We start from the raw sequence: 16,075 nt of genomic DNA, 5'->3' as shown, positions 1-16,075 counted from the left end.
CATATGTATTGACGAAGTAATGGCTACCTGATGTAGTAACCCTCCATCTGTCGAGGTTTGAACATGAGATACACTTGACAGGTGCAACAGATAAACACAGTAATCACCAACGAACCTTCCAAATGAAGTGACTTCTTAAAAAAGCAGTCATCTATACATTTACTTCCTACTTTTGCGTTTTGGCCCTCATAAAAGCGAGCTGCCCCCCCGCCGCCCAGAATGTCCGATGAAATTCAAGAGACGGTTTCTCTTTGCTCTGAACCCCGAACAGCCCCTGCCCCGGGGTTCATGCTCTCAAACTTGCTCCCACGGAGGCGGCCGCAGTTCGCCTGCGTCTCACGCTAACGCGGTACCGAGTCGCGGGGCTGCGGGCGGCCGCTCCGTAGCCGCGGTTCCCGGTGGGACAGCGAGCTATGCCCCGGGGGGCGGGCTCTGCCCCGGCACGGCACGGGCGGCGGGTGCGTGGCTTTGGGTATATGTAGGAATATATTATATGTTATACAGGAAAGCTTTTCCTTCCCAGGAGTCGGGTGTCTTAACCCGCCCCAGGCCAAGTAATAGGGGCGAGCTACCGGCCCGCGGCAGGCAGGTTGCCACCGCTCGCCTCCGCTCGCCGGAGCCGTGGCCAAACCCGGCGCCCGTGGGCCAAACCCGCTCGCTTCCCTTACTCGGCAGGAGAGCGGTACCCGTCCGGCCCGGTAACGGGCTCTCGTGTCCCCCCTCGCCCTCGGGGGCCCCCGTCCTGCCGCCCCCGCCGGCGGGGTGCGGGGCAGGGCGGCTGCCCTCGCCGCTGCTGCTTCCTGGTGGGGGGCGGCTGCCGGGCGGCGCTGCAGCCGCCGGGGCGCACCTTCCGCGCAGGTACCGGGGGCCGCTGTGCTTTCACGGGGAGGGTCGGGGGCAGGAGAAAGCCAGGGAACAAACGGCACCGCGCCGACACCGAGCGGAGTCGGGGGAGCTCCGCGCTCGCCGGCGGGCGGAGGCAGCGCGGTGGGGCGGTGGCGGCCGGGACCCACGCGCGCTCCTCGCCGCGGGGGTTGTGTTCCCCCCCCCCCCCCGCTCCCGGCTCCGTCCCTGCCTCTCTCGGTGGGTGGCGGGGATCGGGGCGGGTGCTGCACTCTCGCACCCCGGCTGCCTCCGCTGCACGCAGCCCAGGAAGGACACGCCGGGTGCGTTGTGATTTACTGTTTTTATTATTTGGTGGTTTTTTCCCCCTTCTCTGCCGGCGGCTTCGCGGAGGGGAGCCGTGCGGGGAGGGGAGCGGGGCAGGCCGTGCGGGCCTGGCGGGCCTCCCCCCCCAGCGCCGCCGGCTCCGGGGCCGTGCACGCCCCGCACGCCGGGCTCCGCCGTGTTTGTTGTTGTTGTGCTCCGGGGAGGGAGGCGGTAGAGCCAGCGGCTCACCCGGGGCGGGGGCAGCGTTTCGACTCGCTTCTCTTCCTCTTCGCCGTGTGTGCCTCGCCTCCCCGCCGGCGGGACGGCCGCAGGGGGCTCGGCGAAGAGCGGGCGGCGCTGCGGGACACCTGGAGCAGGTGGCGCCAGCACGGACGGGCAGCGATAGGTAGCCCCTGGGCTCCCTTCTGCCCTTGATTCCGCCTCCGGGACAGGTAACTGCGGATAGGGCGAGCGGCGCTCGGGGCGGCCCGCCACCATCGGCGGGACAGCTGGGGAGGGGAAGGGGGGGCAGGGTAGAGCCGCCCGGCCCGGCCTCGCGGGGGGTCTCCTCCTCGTCGCCGCGGCGGAGGGGCGCGGGGCGCCCGGGGCGGCGCGTTACAGCCGGGGCGGTGCGGAGGGGCGGTGTGCGGCAGCGGCAGGCCCGCAGCGGGTACCGCGGGCTTCCGGTTTCACATCGTGGCCGTGCCCGGAGTTTTAAACAGAAACGGCCAACTTCTCCTTTTTCATTTTTCTTCGCCCCCCCCCGCCCCTTCTGTTTTTTACCTCATGGTGCGAAGAAGGCGGAGAGCTGGGGGAGCGGGGCAGGTGCTGCCCCGCCGCCCGGCTCCCGCCAGGCGTTCCCTTGGAAGTTGGTGTGAGGAAAGCGCGGCGCGCGCCCTGCGGGAACCGGGCGGCGGCTGCGGGGTGCCGCTGCGAGGCTTCCCGCCCCGGCTCCTGTCAGCGCCCCCGGGCCCGGCCTGCCCCGCGCCCCGCCGCCGGGGCCCGCCACCTGCGCCCCTCACCGGCCCGGCTCGGCTTGGAGCTGCCGTGCCGCTGGCGCCGTGTCACCGGCTGCGCGGGGCCGGGGGGGTGGCAGTGCTGACGGTGACCCGGGCAGTGTGCGGTGGGCTGAGGCGGCGGCAGTGCCAGGTCCTTCGTGTGCCCGTGGGGACTTCTGGAAAATCGCTGCACGATTTGTCTTGGGAAGAACGTAAACATGTATTTTTGTAATTTTAAGTAGGTCAGTCATGATAGTATTTCCTGTGGGCATCACATTTGTCCGTCGGTGTATCAGATGCTACGTTTGGGGTTTTTCCGTCAGTATATCAGAGGCTACTTTTGGGGTAATGTTGGTTTAAAAAAAATACATGCAGAAACTGTGAGAATAAAGGCTTTCTCGTTAAGAAGTTTCCCCCCTTTTCAGAATTGAGTCTGGGGTGGTCAGGAGCGACAGCATGTATATTTCACTGCTTTGTTTCTGTTAACCCCCCTAATTATTTTTGGAATGTTGAGATTAAGAAATATAATTTTGTGTCTGTGGAGTGCTGCTGGATCACAGATGCAGACAAGTTAACCTGTAGATTGAGGGGTGGTTATGTCTGAAGCCTTGAAATACCTGGCTGGAAGGATGATGAAGCTCCCTGTCAGTCAAGGTAAATAATAACAGAGTAAGAGAACAGTCCTCTTTTGTGTTAATGACTTGATTACTTTGGGCAGTTGAGTAGGAACCAGTTCTCTGAAGTCTTTAAATGGGCTTAGGGTAGTTAGTGGTAACTGGTTTGACTCTGTCAAAGCTCTTGGAGCTTCATGGATTGTATACTTTTTTGTGGTTTACATCAGCACTGCCTGTATGCATCCTGAATTATTCCAAGGAGCACCTATGAGAATATTAAAAACTCCATACCAGGATATACCAACATTTCTACTGGCAGCAGCCAAGAGCAGGTGCCTAGAGAGGACCACGATAGGGAAGGATTGCAGTGATGCTTCCCCAGAATACTCTCTCCAAGTAGCTATGGCTCAAGGATTCCCTTGGGTAGAAGCGCTCCCTTTGTGCTTGACAGACACAAAGATTGTTGATTTTTTTTATTTTGCTCTTACACGGTAGTTCTTGAAGCTATGTAGACTTTTACTAAGGTAATAGAAAGGTATCTGGGGACATACGTAACCAGGTGAAGAGTTTTACAGGTGTTAGTGATCACTAATAAGATGGTCAGAAGGAGATTTCTAGTTTGCGGAGGCTCGTGCATACATTAATTTTCCAAGCAATGTTCATGCACTATGCTCTGAGATAATCCACCTGAAATAAAGCTTGATATTTATAACATAACAAACAAAAAAAAAGGCAAAGAGTTGTTATGCTCTTCTAACGTATCCTAATGAAGTGGATTCAAATTCATTTTCACTGAGCTGGAAGAAAGGCATGAATAAGAAGTCATGTCTTGTCAGTTTCCCTGGATTTATAATAAGTAGAGAATTAAGAGTAGAAATTGAGAGTTTATGCCATACTGTGCAACTAAAGAATGTACACAAACTTTCAAAGCCCCTGTTTTACAATGATAATTACTATGATTAAGGTAGTGAATGTTATGGTCGTTATTGTAGTGATAAATTTTGGCCAACTACAGACCCTTTTCTTTGCGATAGAAATTGCAGCACATTACTTAAAAATAGTTTCGTATTTTTCGTTGCTAAATTGTGTGTGTTCATGAACATTCTCATGTCAGAATTGTTCTTGCATTAGATTTTATTCTCCAAAAGGTCAGCTCCCGTATGATACTTGGATTTCTAGCCAGCTAAGGCCTTAGATCCTTTTTAAAGACAAGTTTGTCAGAATTATAAAAATCATGGACTCAAAATACCCTGCACATGCAGAGAAGGATTAAATCTGTTTTCAAGGCATGACAACCACCAAAACATGACGTCAGTCACCCTGTGAATCAATGACATAATTGGGACATGCGTCCAGTTCTTTCCAGTTCTGAGAGTTTGAGAAGATGAATGTTAATGTTGTGTTGGATTACAAATGAAGGTACATGGAGTGGTAGTGGTAGGATCAGGCAAGAGATCAACCCATCCTAGGGGAATGACAGTGTTCTCTTTTGGTGTTGCCTTGAGAAACTTGGAATTTGGGAAATAGATGCTTGAGTCTCAGTACTGCTGAGCATGCACAAATTTCCTGTTCACTCTTTTTTTTGATGTTTTTATTCAGTACTCAATATAAATTACCCATATGGTTGAAATAGCCACTTCAGTTATTTATTCCATCAAATAGAACATATCATTATAGTTTAGGCTTTAATTACTCTGCTACGTGATTGTTAAGACTAAAGAAACACTTTCATTATAAACGGTTGAGAGAAGGCAGTTTAAACTGAAATCCACGTCTCATACTTACTTGCAGCATAAGTAGCAAAAGTTGTTAAGTGTTCAAAATGGTATGCTACCTGTTTTCTGTTAACTTCTTACCTGCGAAAAGGAATCGCTGTGAAAATAGATGAGTGCTCGTCTATTAGAACTTGGGCAGTTTGGTTCAGATTTTTATTTATCAGAACTACATTGATTTAATTGACATGAGAAAGTAACAAGTTTTGACAGTCAGCACAGTATATGGACTACTGTGCGTGAAATCTAGTATTCTTGGGCTAAAACACTGAAAGTGTAACCAGTGTTTAATGGGGAGAAGGCTGGAAAGTTTGCTGTTTAAGACTTTGGTGTTGCGTGCAGGTGGTTTGAAGTGTAAACTGCATCATGGATTAAAGAATAGCACAGTCTTCTGGATCATTGATAAAGTGCCCAGTCCTGTGGTGTTTAATTACCTGAATAATTTTTCTCTCAGGCAAGATGTCCCATTGAAGCTGTGATCTGTGTTTTCTGTGCTGAGGCTCTTACTTAAAGGACACCGGTGATGAAGAGCAGTAGGTCAGGAACTTCTAGATGCAGTTTTGAATATAGCCAGTTGGTAGTCTTTTGTAAAACAGATGTTTGTCTGATTTCTTTAAAATGCTCTGTTGAAGATGGAAAGGGAAAAAGCCATTACAGTTGTCCAGAATTGTTAGGTGCTTTTTTCCCAAGAAAAAATCAGTGGGACACTGTCATTTCTGAAGAAGCCTGAATTTATACATATTTTAAAAAGAAAGTTAACAATCAGTGGAAGAATAATCAGAAAAAGAATATGTACTTTAGAGCTTGACTGCTCGAATAACTTACACAACTGGAGTTTCAGACAGATAAAACTAGGCTCTGGTACTTTATTTGCATATTACTTGTGTTAATACCCATTTTCTGGGGCACCCAGCCTTCTGCACAAACTGCTTGATTTGGACCTAATTAGATAACCGGCATAAAATGAACAAGTTGATGTCTGAGAGACCGATCCAATTGCCAAAGGCAGTGGCTGACTTCAGTGGATATTACATTAGAGAGGTATTATTGTAGCCTTCAGTTGTACTTCTGGGTCTTGCTGTACTAATCAGTCTGCAGGCAGACTCTTCTCACCCCGATGAGAGGACACGCGAATGCTGCGTTCCAACTAAAGGAGCACAATATGGTGAAACTGACTAAGTTATAAATTAAAATGCCGACATTGTTATCTAGTTCTCTAGGGGGTTTGCCCACCTGAGAATTTAGAGAAAATGTTCTTAGGTATGCTAAGCATTGTAGAATTACCTGCGGTTGGAAAGAGTTGCATGAAATTTTATAGGTGGGTCTCACCCAGCGAGAGAATGATATTGTCTAATCTTACGTATTCCGTGACATTAAAGGCTATGTCACACTTAGTTTTAGATTTCTTTTTACTTAATAATCTCATTCTAACTTCTGTGGATTTTCTGTATTTGTTTCTCTGGTTAATTTCATGTAATAGTAGCACATGAAGAAAATTCTCTCTCCTACCATCTCATCACCACGCAAATATCAAATGTAATCCTGATTGAATCCTTGTGTCACGTGGCCTTTTGGGTAGTAGTAAATATATAGTAGTAAATAAACAGTCGTAAATAATTGTGAAGTTAGTTATGTCGATAATTAGAAACTTCATTAACTTCTGAAGAACAAATAGCACTTACTTAAATTTTCTGGCTTTGCCAGCTGTTTCCAAAGTTTGGGTTTTGTGTTTGGTTGTTGCTGGTTTGGGGTTTTTTTTAAAGAAATTTTCTTTTTGTCCAGGAAATATCAGTCACTCTCATCTCAGTTTTCTACGCCTCATCATCTCAGATGGTTGAAATGTTTGGAGAGACTGATCCTTTTGTAAAAGGTTGACCATCCTTGCTTTAACTTTTCTGCAGAGATTGACATACAACTTCCTACTGTTTTCTTTAAAGGATTCTGAATCTATTATGAACAATTTTATGCGGCTAAAAATTTGTGAATACCAGATACTTGTACAGTTCCTGACAACAGTGTTAGGATTTTAACGTTCTGGATTTCTCATATTAGGAAAAAAGCTTTATGCTTCTTAAAATGCTCAGTTAAAAATAATTGGAGAACTCTTTGGCTAATAGAAAGTGAGACTGTTCCTATGAGGATATTTGCATCAGTTGCAGTAACTGTGAAATCCCTGCACTGTTGCTTAGAATAGCTGTAAATCTTGGATGTATCCCAGGGAAGCCCACGCAAAGGGCAAGTGAGAGAAAACCAAAAAATAACAGGGAAGTTTTCAGCCAGGTTTTTTTCCTTCTGTCCTGAAGTGATTTGGAAGTAACTCACTAGGGAAGTTTAGTTTTCTAAATCTTTGCTGCACTATTGCTTTTTGTTTTCCCCTGAAGCTTTTGTAAGACCTTTCGAAGAGCAGAAGCAAGAAAAGTAATAAATCTGAGAAAATGGATCAAATCAGAGTTTATCTTTTGTTGTTGTTTTTTTAAATACACAGTGACTGAAGGTACAATAGTGATTATTTTTTTTAAATTTCAACAGTTTTTGATGAGTGTATCAGCTGTACTAGGTCTGTTTTGCACATTGGAAGGAAAGATTTTTTTTAAATCTTACTTTTTTGAATTTTGTTCCAACACTTGCAAAATTTATTAGTGTATAATTGCAATTCTTAGTATTTAGTTACTTAAACTTTTGGGAGAGCTTAAATATTTTGGAACGTTTAAAGTCAAGCCTTTCCAGATTGGTGAAATTAAGAACTGAGGTCATTTAGCATCTAACTGTTACAATTTGAAAGTGAGAGGGAAAGGAAAACCAAAGCAAATAAACATCAACATATATTCCTAAAATTAATTCAGGCATGTGGTGTATTTTTATACATTTACCTGGCATTACATTTGGCTACTGCTAAAGAGTTGAAATCTCTGGATCATAAGTGAAAATATGTGTGTTCTTAGATGCTTTCTTATTTAGAAGTCACAAAACTCAGGTAAAACAATGTAGTTGGACAAGTTACAGCTGTATTTGGAATTCAGACACTTGGAAAAAAAGGGCTTGGCAGCATGAGAGATCAGTACTAACAGACGCACATAAAGCTGTTCTGCAGAACATTTATGTATTGTTTACCCCGTATTACCTGGTCTTAATGTTTGCTTTTAATCCTTGACTTTCTGAAAGCAATTTTTCAAGAATACAGCAGACAGAACATTGTTGTCAAAGACACTGATAGGTGCATTGCACCTGGCTGCATTTTTCAGTTCTCTGGATTGTGATCTTGTGATTACATGCAAGACCATGAAAAATAATGGTTATATGCAATGGATTAGGTTTGTTCAAGGACTTGTATAGCACAACAGCAGCCTATCATCTCAATGGGAATATGTTTGTCCTCCAGAGATTCAGAAGGCCCTGAAATACAGCTATTCTGTAGTTGTCAGTGCCCTGCCAATTTTTTTGCAGTTATGAGTTGGGCCACGATAGCCTCCAGATTGGAAGGTAATTAAATATTCTGAGTATATATATATATATATATATATATTCTGTTGTGTCTAGGAATCTACTGTCAGCCCTTTTGGGGCATGGTATTGCTGAAGTGTGGTACGGTGAGAAGAGGCCAGCCATGAGGTAGGTTCACCTTTGGACATGAGGTGTTTCAGTAGTAAAACCATCACAGTAAAATCATAGTTTCCAATGTAACTGTAGCCTCAGGGCCCTAAGGACAGTTGTCATGTACCTTCTACTTAGTATTCACATTCCTAGTTTTCCTTCATAGATTTCAGACAGATGAATGGAAGTAAGGTAGAGTGACTTCAGGTTTGCAATACTTGTTGGGTGCATTAAGTAGTAGAGATGGTCTTTGCTGTCTCCTTAAATCTTCCTCAACAACCTAACAGTATCACTTTCACCTTGTCCACTACAACTGACCAAATCTCACAGATTCCTCGGGGTTTGCATAGGCTGAGTTAGTATCTTGAAGGTACAGCCTAGACTTGTTTTTTTAATGCAGCAATTCTGCAGATCCCAGTGACAGCTGTTATTGTCCTCTGGCCTTAAAATCTGTGCATAAACCTGAGTGTCACCAACATATCCCTAACTTACAGTCATTTTCTTCTGACTAATATATTTAATAACATCTATATTTAGAACTTCCGTTGGCTTCTCATAGTACCCACTCTCAGGAAGTGTTCTTGGAGTTCGTGACAAATTCCTTGAGTAACCGAGACTCTCAGCTCATCTTAAAGAGACTCATTAGCTTCTGGGATCACAGTTAAGTCTACAAGATGTCATAGTTAATAGTAAAACATCGCTTTATGATGTTCTGTAATGTATTGTAATGCTTTTCACTTACTGTTCTCCATCATTTTTATTTCCTAAATGTCAGCATTTCTGTTCTCTTCTAATTCTAAAAAACCCAAAAATCAGTCCTTAGTTAAACTCTCTTATCAAATCTTCTTAATACTCTGGATGAAAAGTAGTGTTGGAATATAGGCAGAGCTTGCAGTATTTAAAATAAAATCACGTACTTGTCCCTTTGAGTGTTAAGAAGGTACAGAAGGAATTATGATGGATTTGCACATCTGCTGTTTTTTTGATAGCTGTACAACTTTGTGTCCAGAAAGGACCTGTTACAGTGAAAACTATGGCAGCAAAGGGAGAAGCCACACCAAGGCTGATGTTTTCAGTAGATTTGTGGTATGGGATAAGATACTGATGAAACAATACAAAGCAGTAACTTTGGAGACTGGTGTGTACCTTGAAGCTTTGTCCATAAAGAACAGTATATCTGTCTTTGTAATAGGAAACTTTCTGACCCTTACTGTGTTGCATTGGTAGTGTTTTGACAGCTAAAATAGGAGCAAAACCCATATTCCCTCAAAATATTAAAATCCACTGTCAGGTTATATAGTGATCCCATTTTAGTTTGGCTCTTTAGTGAAATGGTCACTGAAAAGTAGTTAGCAATTCGATTTCAGGCATTTTCATCTTTATGTTGCTTGGTTCAGAGGAGAAAAACCACAGTACCTGAAAGAATGCCCAGAAGACAGTGGTGAACTGTTGTAGAAATAGTTGCCTGATGTGCTTCATATATTAGCAGAATTAGTGATAGCAAAGATGGGCAGAACCTTTTTGCATTTCTTAAGTCAGCCTTGAAGTTAATTCTTTTGGTTTTGTGAAAGTAGAAAGAAAACAAAACCATAGTGTTTTATTCATAGTTGTTTCTTAGCGTAATATACATGCTGAAATAATTGGGGCTGACTTAAAGGAAAACAATTGCAAATATCTTTTACTTTGGCTCCTGTTGGTCCTTTTTCTCTTAGACTTTCTCCAAATGGCGGAAGTTGCTATATCGAAGGACTTCTTACTAAACAGAGTTGCGTAGCTTCTACAAATAGAAACTCCCTGGCTTGGTTTTTCATAATCTTTTATCTGTACTACTACTTTGTCCTGACTTGTTTGTGGAAAAGAGGTAAGTATAAGCTCCTGCATAGCTTTCATCAGCGTAGTCTGACTTGGCAGTGTTCACCTGGAGGGTAGGCAATAATTTTGCTGTGTTTTTCAGAAAGATACCCTTGTCAAATGGGAAAGAATCCGTAATAGGCTCACAGGGAAAAGTTGTTTTAATGGAAATTTTAGTAGGTGCTTTAGAGCTGAATGCAGGACTGTTGGTGCTGAAAAGTTCATCTTAAATTTTGGCTGACTTGTAGAGTGGGGCTGGGAAATTACTCCTGTTGTAAAAAGCTTTGTATGTGGTTATTAGGTTTGGGTTTTTGTTTTGGGTTTTTTTTCCCCTCCCTTAATTCTAGCTCCTGAACACCACAACTTTCTTTATTAATGAAAGCACTATAGGAAGAATTTTGGTTCCAACTAAAGGCTGGAATCGTAGCCACAAGCAGTAATTCTTCACGCCCCTGGAAAACATGAGAAAGAAGTAATGAAAACTATTTTGCAACCTAATTGGCCTTGTATTTTAAATGGTTTGTACATTTCATCTCTGTGAGTAATATTTTGTCCAGTGGTTAGGCCTTTGTCAGGCCACAAACAGCACGTAGCAACAACGAAAGTACGCTACTTGACTTGGTGGTGTTACCTCGTACAATGCTGACTAGCATCATATTCAGGATTCTTAACTGCGGTTTATATTCTACCACTAGGGACTGTTGTATCAGCTATGAGGCGTATGCTGTACCTGTAGGCTCTTCTTATTTATAGTCAGCTTTTGGTTTTGGTGGCTTCCTCCCGCCCCCCCCTCCCCCCCCCCCCCAGCTTCAGTGCTACTAAGTGAATTAGGACTAATTGTGATTAAAGTTGTTTGGTCTTCCTAGCTCAGTGAGTCAAGTAGCTTCGTAGAGGCTTTTGACAGACATGTTCTGTGGGGACCTTGTCAGTCACATGACTCAATAAATACATGCATATGCAGTTCTTTTGATCTGCTTAAGTACATACAATTCAGAGAATAGTGAAGGCATTCTATTTACTGCACGTACATAGATGATTTATTTGTACAGCGTGTTTCAAGTACGCCTGAAGTTTCTTGTGTCTTGCTGGATGCATTGTGCCTAAATGCGCATGCTCTGCGTAATGTATGTACATGATTCCAACATAGATTCGTGCACTCATTCAGATCAGAAGAGACTTCAAGAGGTCTCCAGTCCATCCTTCTGTCCAAAGCAGGGTCATTCATAAGGTCAGACCAAGCAACTTAAGGTTTTTGTTTAGCTGTGTCTTGGAAAAGACCAAGGACAGAGATTCCACTGTGTTTCAGGGCGTCTGTTCCAATGCTTGATTATCCTCGTAGTGTATTTTTTCCCTTTATCTAATAAATATTTATAACTTCCCTGGTTTCAGTTGACATTGTTTTTCCCTCATGCGTCTTGGTGAAAAGCCTGGTTCTACCTTTTCAGTAATTTATTTTTAGATACTGGAAATTTGCTATTACGTGCTTCAGAGCTTTCTCCAGGCTGAACAATCGCAGTGTCTTTAGCCACTCCTCACAGGGCATGTGGTCCAGCTGCCAGATGTCATTGTGGCCTTTTCTCTTGCTTCAGTTGGCTGATGCTTCACACTGGGGATCCAAAAGTAGATCCAGTAGCCCAGATACCAGAGTGATGGATTGTGCTTGAAGCAGAACAGTTGCTTCCCTCAGTTCACTGGCTGTGCTTTTGTTGCCAAAGCCCAGGACACTGTTAGCTCTCATCGCTGCCAGGTGGGCTTCTGATTCATGTCTCGCCTCTCTTCAGGACCCCTTGGGTCATTTTCAGTGGAGCTGCTCACCAGTAAGTTAGTCTTCTGGCTGTGTTCTCATGTCAGCCCTATCTAAGTCACGCTGAATGGCAGCCTTCCAGTGTATCAGCTCCACCCCTAAGTCCAGTCATGTTTGCAGACTTATTGAATGTCCTGTACGCTCTGCCAGGTCACTGTTTAAGATATTAAGCAGGATAGGGTTCCTAACCTATCTGCTTGTAACCAGGTTATGAGCTGGTTGTGAACCATTAACAGTGACTGTTCAAGCCTTATGATAGAGATAGGGGGGTTTATCACCTAGGCTGTAACTTAGATCAGGTTAGGTAGAGAGATGCTGTGGGAGACATTGCTGAGGCTTGCTAAAATCAAGGTAGATGATACTACTGAACATTTTATGACAAAAGGCAATCATATTGTTTAGGCATGATTGAACCTTGGTAAATCCATGCTGGTGATTTCCAGTCACCACCTTCTCCTTCATATGCCCAGAAATGACATCCAGGTGGGCGTATGTCTGAGCATACTGTGGGAGTAAACTAACAGACAAGGAAAGTAGGCTGGACTGTGATGCTTGCTTTGCCAGTGATCCCAGGCCTGGTAACCTGGTGTAATCCCTTTCCTGCTGTTCTCTTCTGGATGCCCAGTTGTTGTCCATCTGTAGGTGACTTGAGTGCATGCTGGTCACAGGATGGAGCACCTGCCATCTTGGGAATGTGGTGATAAATGAGTGACTTCATGTGACCAGGGGTTAACAAGCTTGCTATGAACAGGTTGTCACTGCTTGAGTGATTCTGGCTCCCTGTGTGTGAGGAAGTTGCCAGAAAGGAGGGAGGCAACAAAAGTAACAGTAAGTTTAATAATGATATTGGTTTGATCATTGTATCTGCTTACAGCCGGTGGGCTTTGTCTTGGGTTCTCTTTTGTATTGATTTAGGTCCATAATCTTGCCATTAGCTTGATAATCAGAAGAAATCCATATGTAGGTGTCGGTGAGAGGGCATGTGAGAAACTGGTTTTGGGGGTTTTTTTTGCGTTCTAATATGCATTTAAAGCTTTTTGGTTTTGGTGTTTTGGTGATTATTGGTTTTTTGATTGTTGTTGTTGCTAATAGGCACTTAAAGCTTCTCCAGTCATGTGGTGGCTTTTTTTTCTTCTAATCACCATTTTTGTATTCCCTTATTACTAATAATTTTTTAGGTGGTATTTGGAAAACACCAGCAACCCTCAAATGCAGTAAGACCCACAGTAAAACTGAGGCTTCTTGATTTACATGTAGTAAGAAGCAAACAATTTTAACCTGATTTTATGGTGCCTGAGTGCTTAAGTTCACAATGACTTACTGGGGAATTCAGTATTTCTCAGGTCTTGTAATTGGCACCACATGCCTTACTGTTTCAGACATTTAATTTTCTAACTTTTTCTGTTATTGATGAATTACTCTGTGTGTGATTACTCTGTGTACTTAATCATGTATCAAAATGATTTTGTCATGTGATGATAGTTGTCCTTAGTTTCATGTAGTACAGAACTATACGTTATGTTTTAGGTATTTGTTTTTATTCACTGCATTATTATTTAGGATCTGGAAAACCTCTTGGGAGTAAGGTTATAAATAAACTTAGTGAAACATTTCTGCAGGGCCAGTAGCTGAACTGATTGTAAGAGTTTAATTCTACAGTTTAGAAATACTCTAGTAACAATGCTGTCAGCAGTGAACTAATCAGAAATACAGCTTTTAGAATATGTTTTGAATGGCATGTGTAATTGATGATTTTCCAATAGTGTTTAATTACAGTAAGATTTTAGTAGCTCAGGAAAAAAATCATAATAGATTGCAAATTGTTAGTACTTTAACTCAGTCTTGCATGTACCCCAAAATCATACCGATGCTTTCTAAATTGAGACTGAGAAATGCATAGGGGAAAAAGTCAGATGCTAAGAGGTAAATAGAACCTCCATAGTAAGTTTTAGGTACGTAAGTTCTTTTATCTCTAAGTCTCTCATATTTTAGGAATCTTTTTTTATGCTTTAATTATTTGTGAAGTGTAAAATCACATTTTCCTTTTGTCCACTTCAGTAAATTAATCACTGCAAATAAAAGAAGAGCATGCAAATATGAGATTGGTAGAATATTACAGTTGAAGATGGGCAAATGATTAAAGATAAAAATATCTCATAATCAGCCAGCTCTTTACTTTAACCTGAGAGAAAACCCCAGCACTTTGGAAAGAGGAGGAATTAAATAATTTTGTACTCACTCAAGCAGTACAGCAATAATACTGGCACACATAAGCATGAAAGCTGGTTTTGCAGCACCTTCCTGATGCAAAGCAATACGAATGTCTTCAGTGGGCTTGCTTGTATAAAAACAGACTGCCCAAATAAGTAAAATCAAATGAATGCAAGAAGATTTGAAGATGTTATTGTTTGTTGTCACACTGATTTTAAAAACATAATAAAGAGATAAAAAGGTTACTCTGCATATGTCTTTGTGGTATTGAATCAGCTTGTGATGATTTTTTTTATTGAGAGGGGCATTGACTTAGAGATTGTTGACTCAGTTCCAGCTTATGATTACATTTGGTTTATGTAAAAATTCTTCCTGTAGTGTCGGTTGAGTAAGTTGCCTGTCATTTACTGGTTTAAGCATTGTGCATATTCTCTATGTAAAGGTTGCTGCAGTTCAGGAATGTTTGAAGTTATTGTTATTTATATTTGGTTGGGAGCCCTGTGCTTTGAAGTTATTGAACAGATTTTAATCTTTGTTGTAAGTAAAACTGCCACTCTTAAGAGACCATATTTTTATAATAACTATTTATGATGTAGTGATCTGACTTTGCATAGAATACCAATTTTTATGAGGTCTGGTATCACTCAAGTTCCTGAAAATTAAGCTGTCATTAGATGGAACTGAAATATACACTTAAATTTTCACTTCAGCCCTTGTCGTAAAGAACAAGACTAGCTCCTCATTGGAGAGATTCTTCTGATTGCTGTCCTAACAGAAATTTGTAACAAAGAGCCTGAGGTAGGCAAGTCACAAAAGTAGTACCAGTTCACATGAAACAGAAAATAAAAATTACTGTCAGGGGAAACTGGGGCAAGAAATTAGAGTTCAGACTGAACAGAATGCTGAGTAGCATTGCTATGGGACATACATAGCATGTTTCTGCCCAAGAGAGATTTCCTTCTGCTTGCAGTACTGTATTTATGAGATCACATAGTTTTTTTCATGCTTCCCTGCCCCAGCCTATCTCCTTTGTGAAAAATGATATATTCTGGATTGTGTTTGGGTATGGGCAAGCTGCAGGGTGCAAAGGGTAAGCAAGTGATGAGCAAGATGCTGGTATTGAAGGAGTGCTAGGACTTGAAATGAGTGAAATACTAATCAGTACCAAAATTATTAGTCTCCCTTGTTTCTGCTATGTTGTGATACCATTCTTTTATCAACCTGTGCATGTGCCATTACCGCTGGGCCTGATATCACTGTGTGTCTGATTCCATGCTTGTACCTTTTCCCCGTGTGGCGTTTCAGAGAGCATTTGTGCTACGCCTGCAAACCTTCTCCATTCTAGGAGACAGCCAACATACAGTGTAATTTTAAGTGCTTTAGGACTGGCTATTCATGTGATGTAGTTGGCAAGATAAGGGAAATCTATGTCCATTACTAGCTGAATTTAAAAGTGAATATAAGTGAAGTCTGATGTATCCAAACTGATTAAATGTTTACATGCAGCCATGATTAAAAAAACGCAGAAGAATTGTGTTGGTAGTTGCTTTTCGCTTTGCTTAACTTCAGTCATACAAGGTTTGCAGTGCTTTTAGTATGTTTTTAAACATCCTTGCCAGATACTATGAAGTCTGTGGTTTGGGGGTGTAGCTTTGTTTTTGATCAGAGTGTTTTTTTCTGAGTACATTTTTTGTGCTTCAAGATAATAAATGGGGGAAACAATTTATTATATTTTTTTTTTCCTAGCATTGCTGTATTTTTGTTTTGGACATCGACATTAATTTTGGCAGATGCTCAAATACCAAATTGGGAGTGGATTTACTAACAGATACTTACTTACAAGTGGTAATGCATTAGACTTATTGGATGCATTAAAAGAAGATAGTGATTAAAACTGTAGCAATAGCTTAGTAAGGGCAAGTTTGGTCATTCAGAATTGTTGTAAGGTTTTAAAATGCCACAGACTAATTATTAAGGACTACAGCTGGGCAGTGTTGGCATAAAGAAGGGATGCAACATCTCTGATAATAACCACTATCTTAGAACAGCTGGATTTCCACTAAAAAGAAGAGTTATAAAACAGTT

The 16,075-nt window shown here is 42.6% G+C and overlaps 1 protein-coding gene across 3 annotated transcripts in view; it reads left to right on the top strand.

Annotated features, from left to right (window-relative positions):
* Positions 1 to 771: 771 nt before the first annotated feature.
* The window catches only part of LOC119144420 (myelin basic protein), a 120,147-nt gene continuing 104,843 nt past the window's right edge, over positions 772 to 16,075 (top strand). Inside the window, exon 1 of one of the 3 annotated variants that reach the window (XM_037379806.1) lies at positions 772 to 858. The gene's annotated coding sequence lies outside the window, so the exon portion shown is untranslated. Of the gene's footprint in view, positions 859 to 1,417; positions 1,602 to 16,075 lie in introns of those variants that run through there. The other 2 variants (XM_037379807.1, XM_037379805.1) reach the window with 2 other exon arrangements.

Source organism: Falco rusticolus, chromosome 3 (genome assembly GCF_015220075.1).
Source record: "Falco rusticolus isolate bFalRus1 chromosome 3, bFalRus1.pri, whole genome shotgun sequence".
In the NCBI taxonomy this organism is placed as follows: Eukaryota; Metazoa; Chordata; class Aves; order Falconiformes; family Falconidae; genus Falco; species Falco rusticolus.
This window is presented reverse-complemented; position numbering and strand designations above follow the sequence as displayed.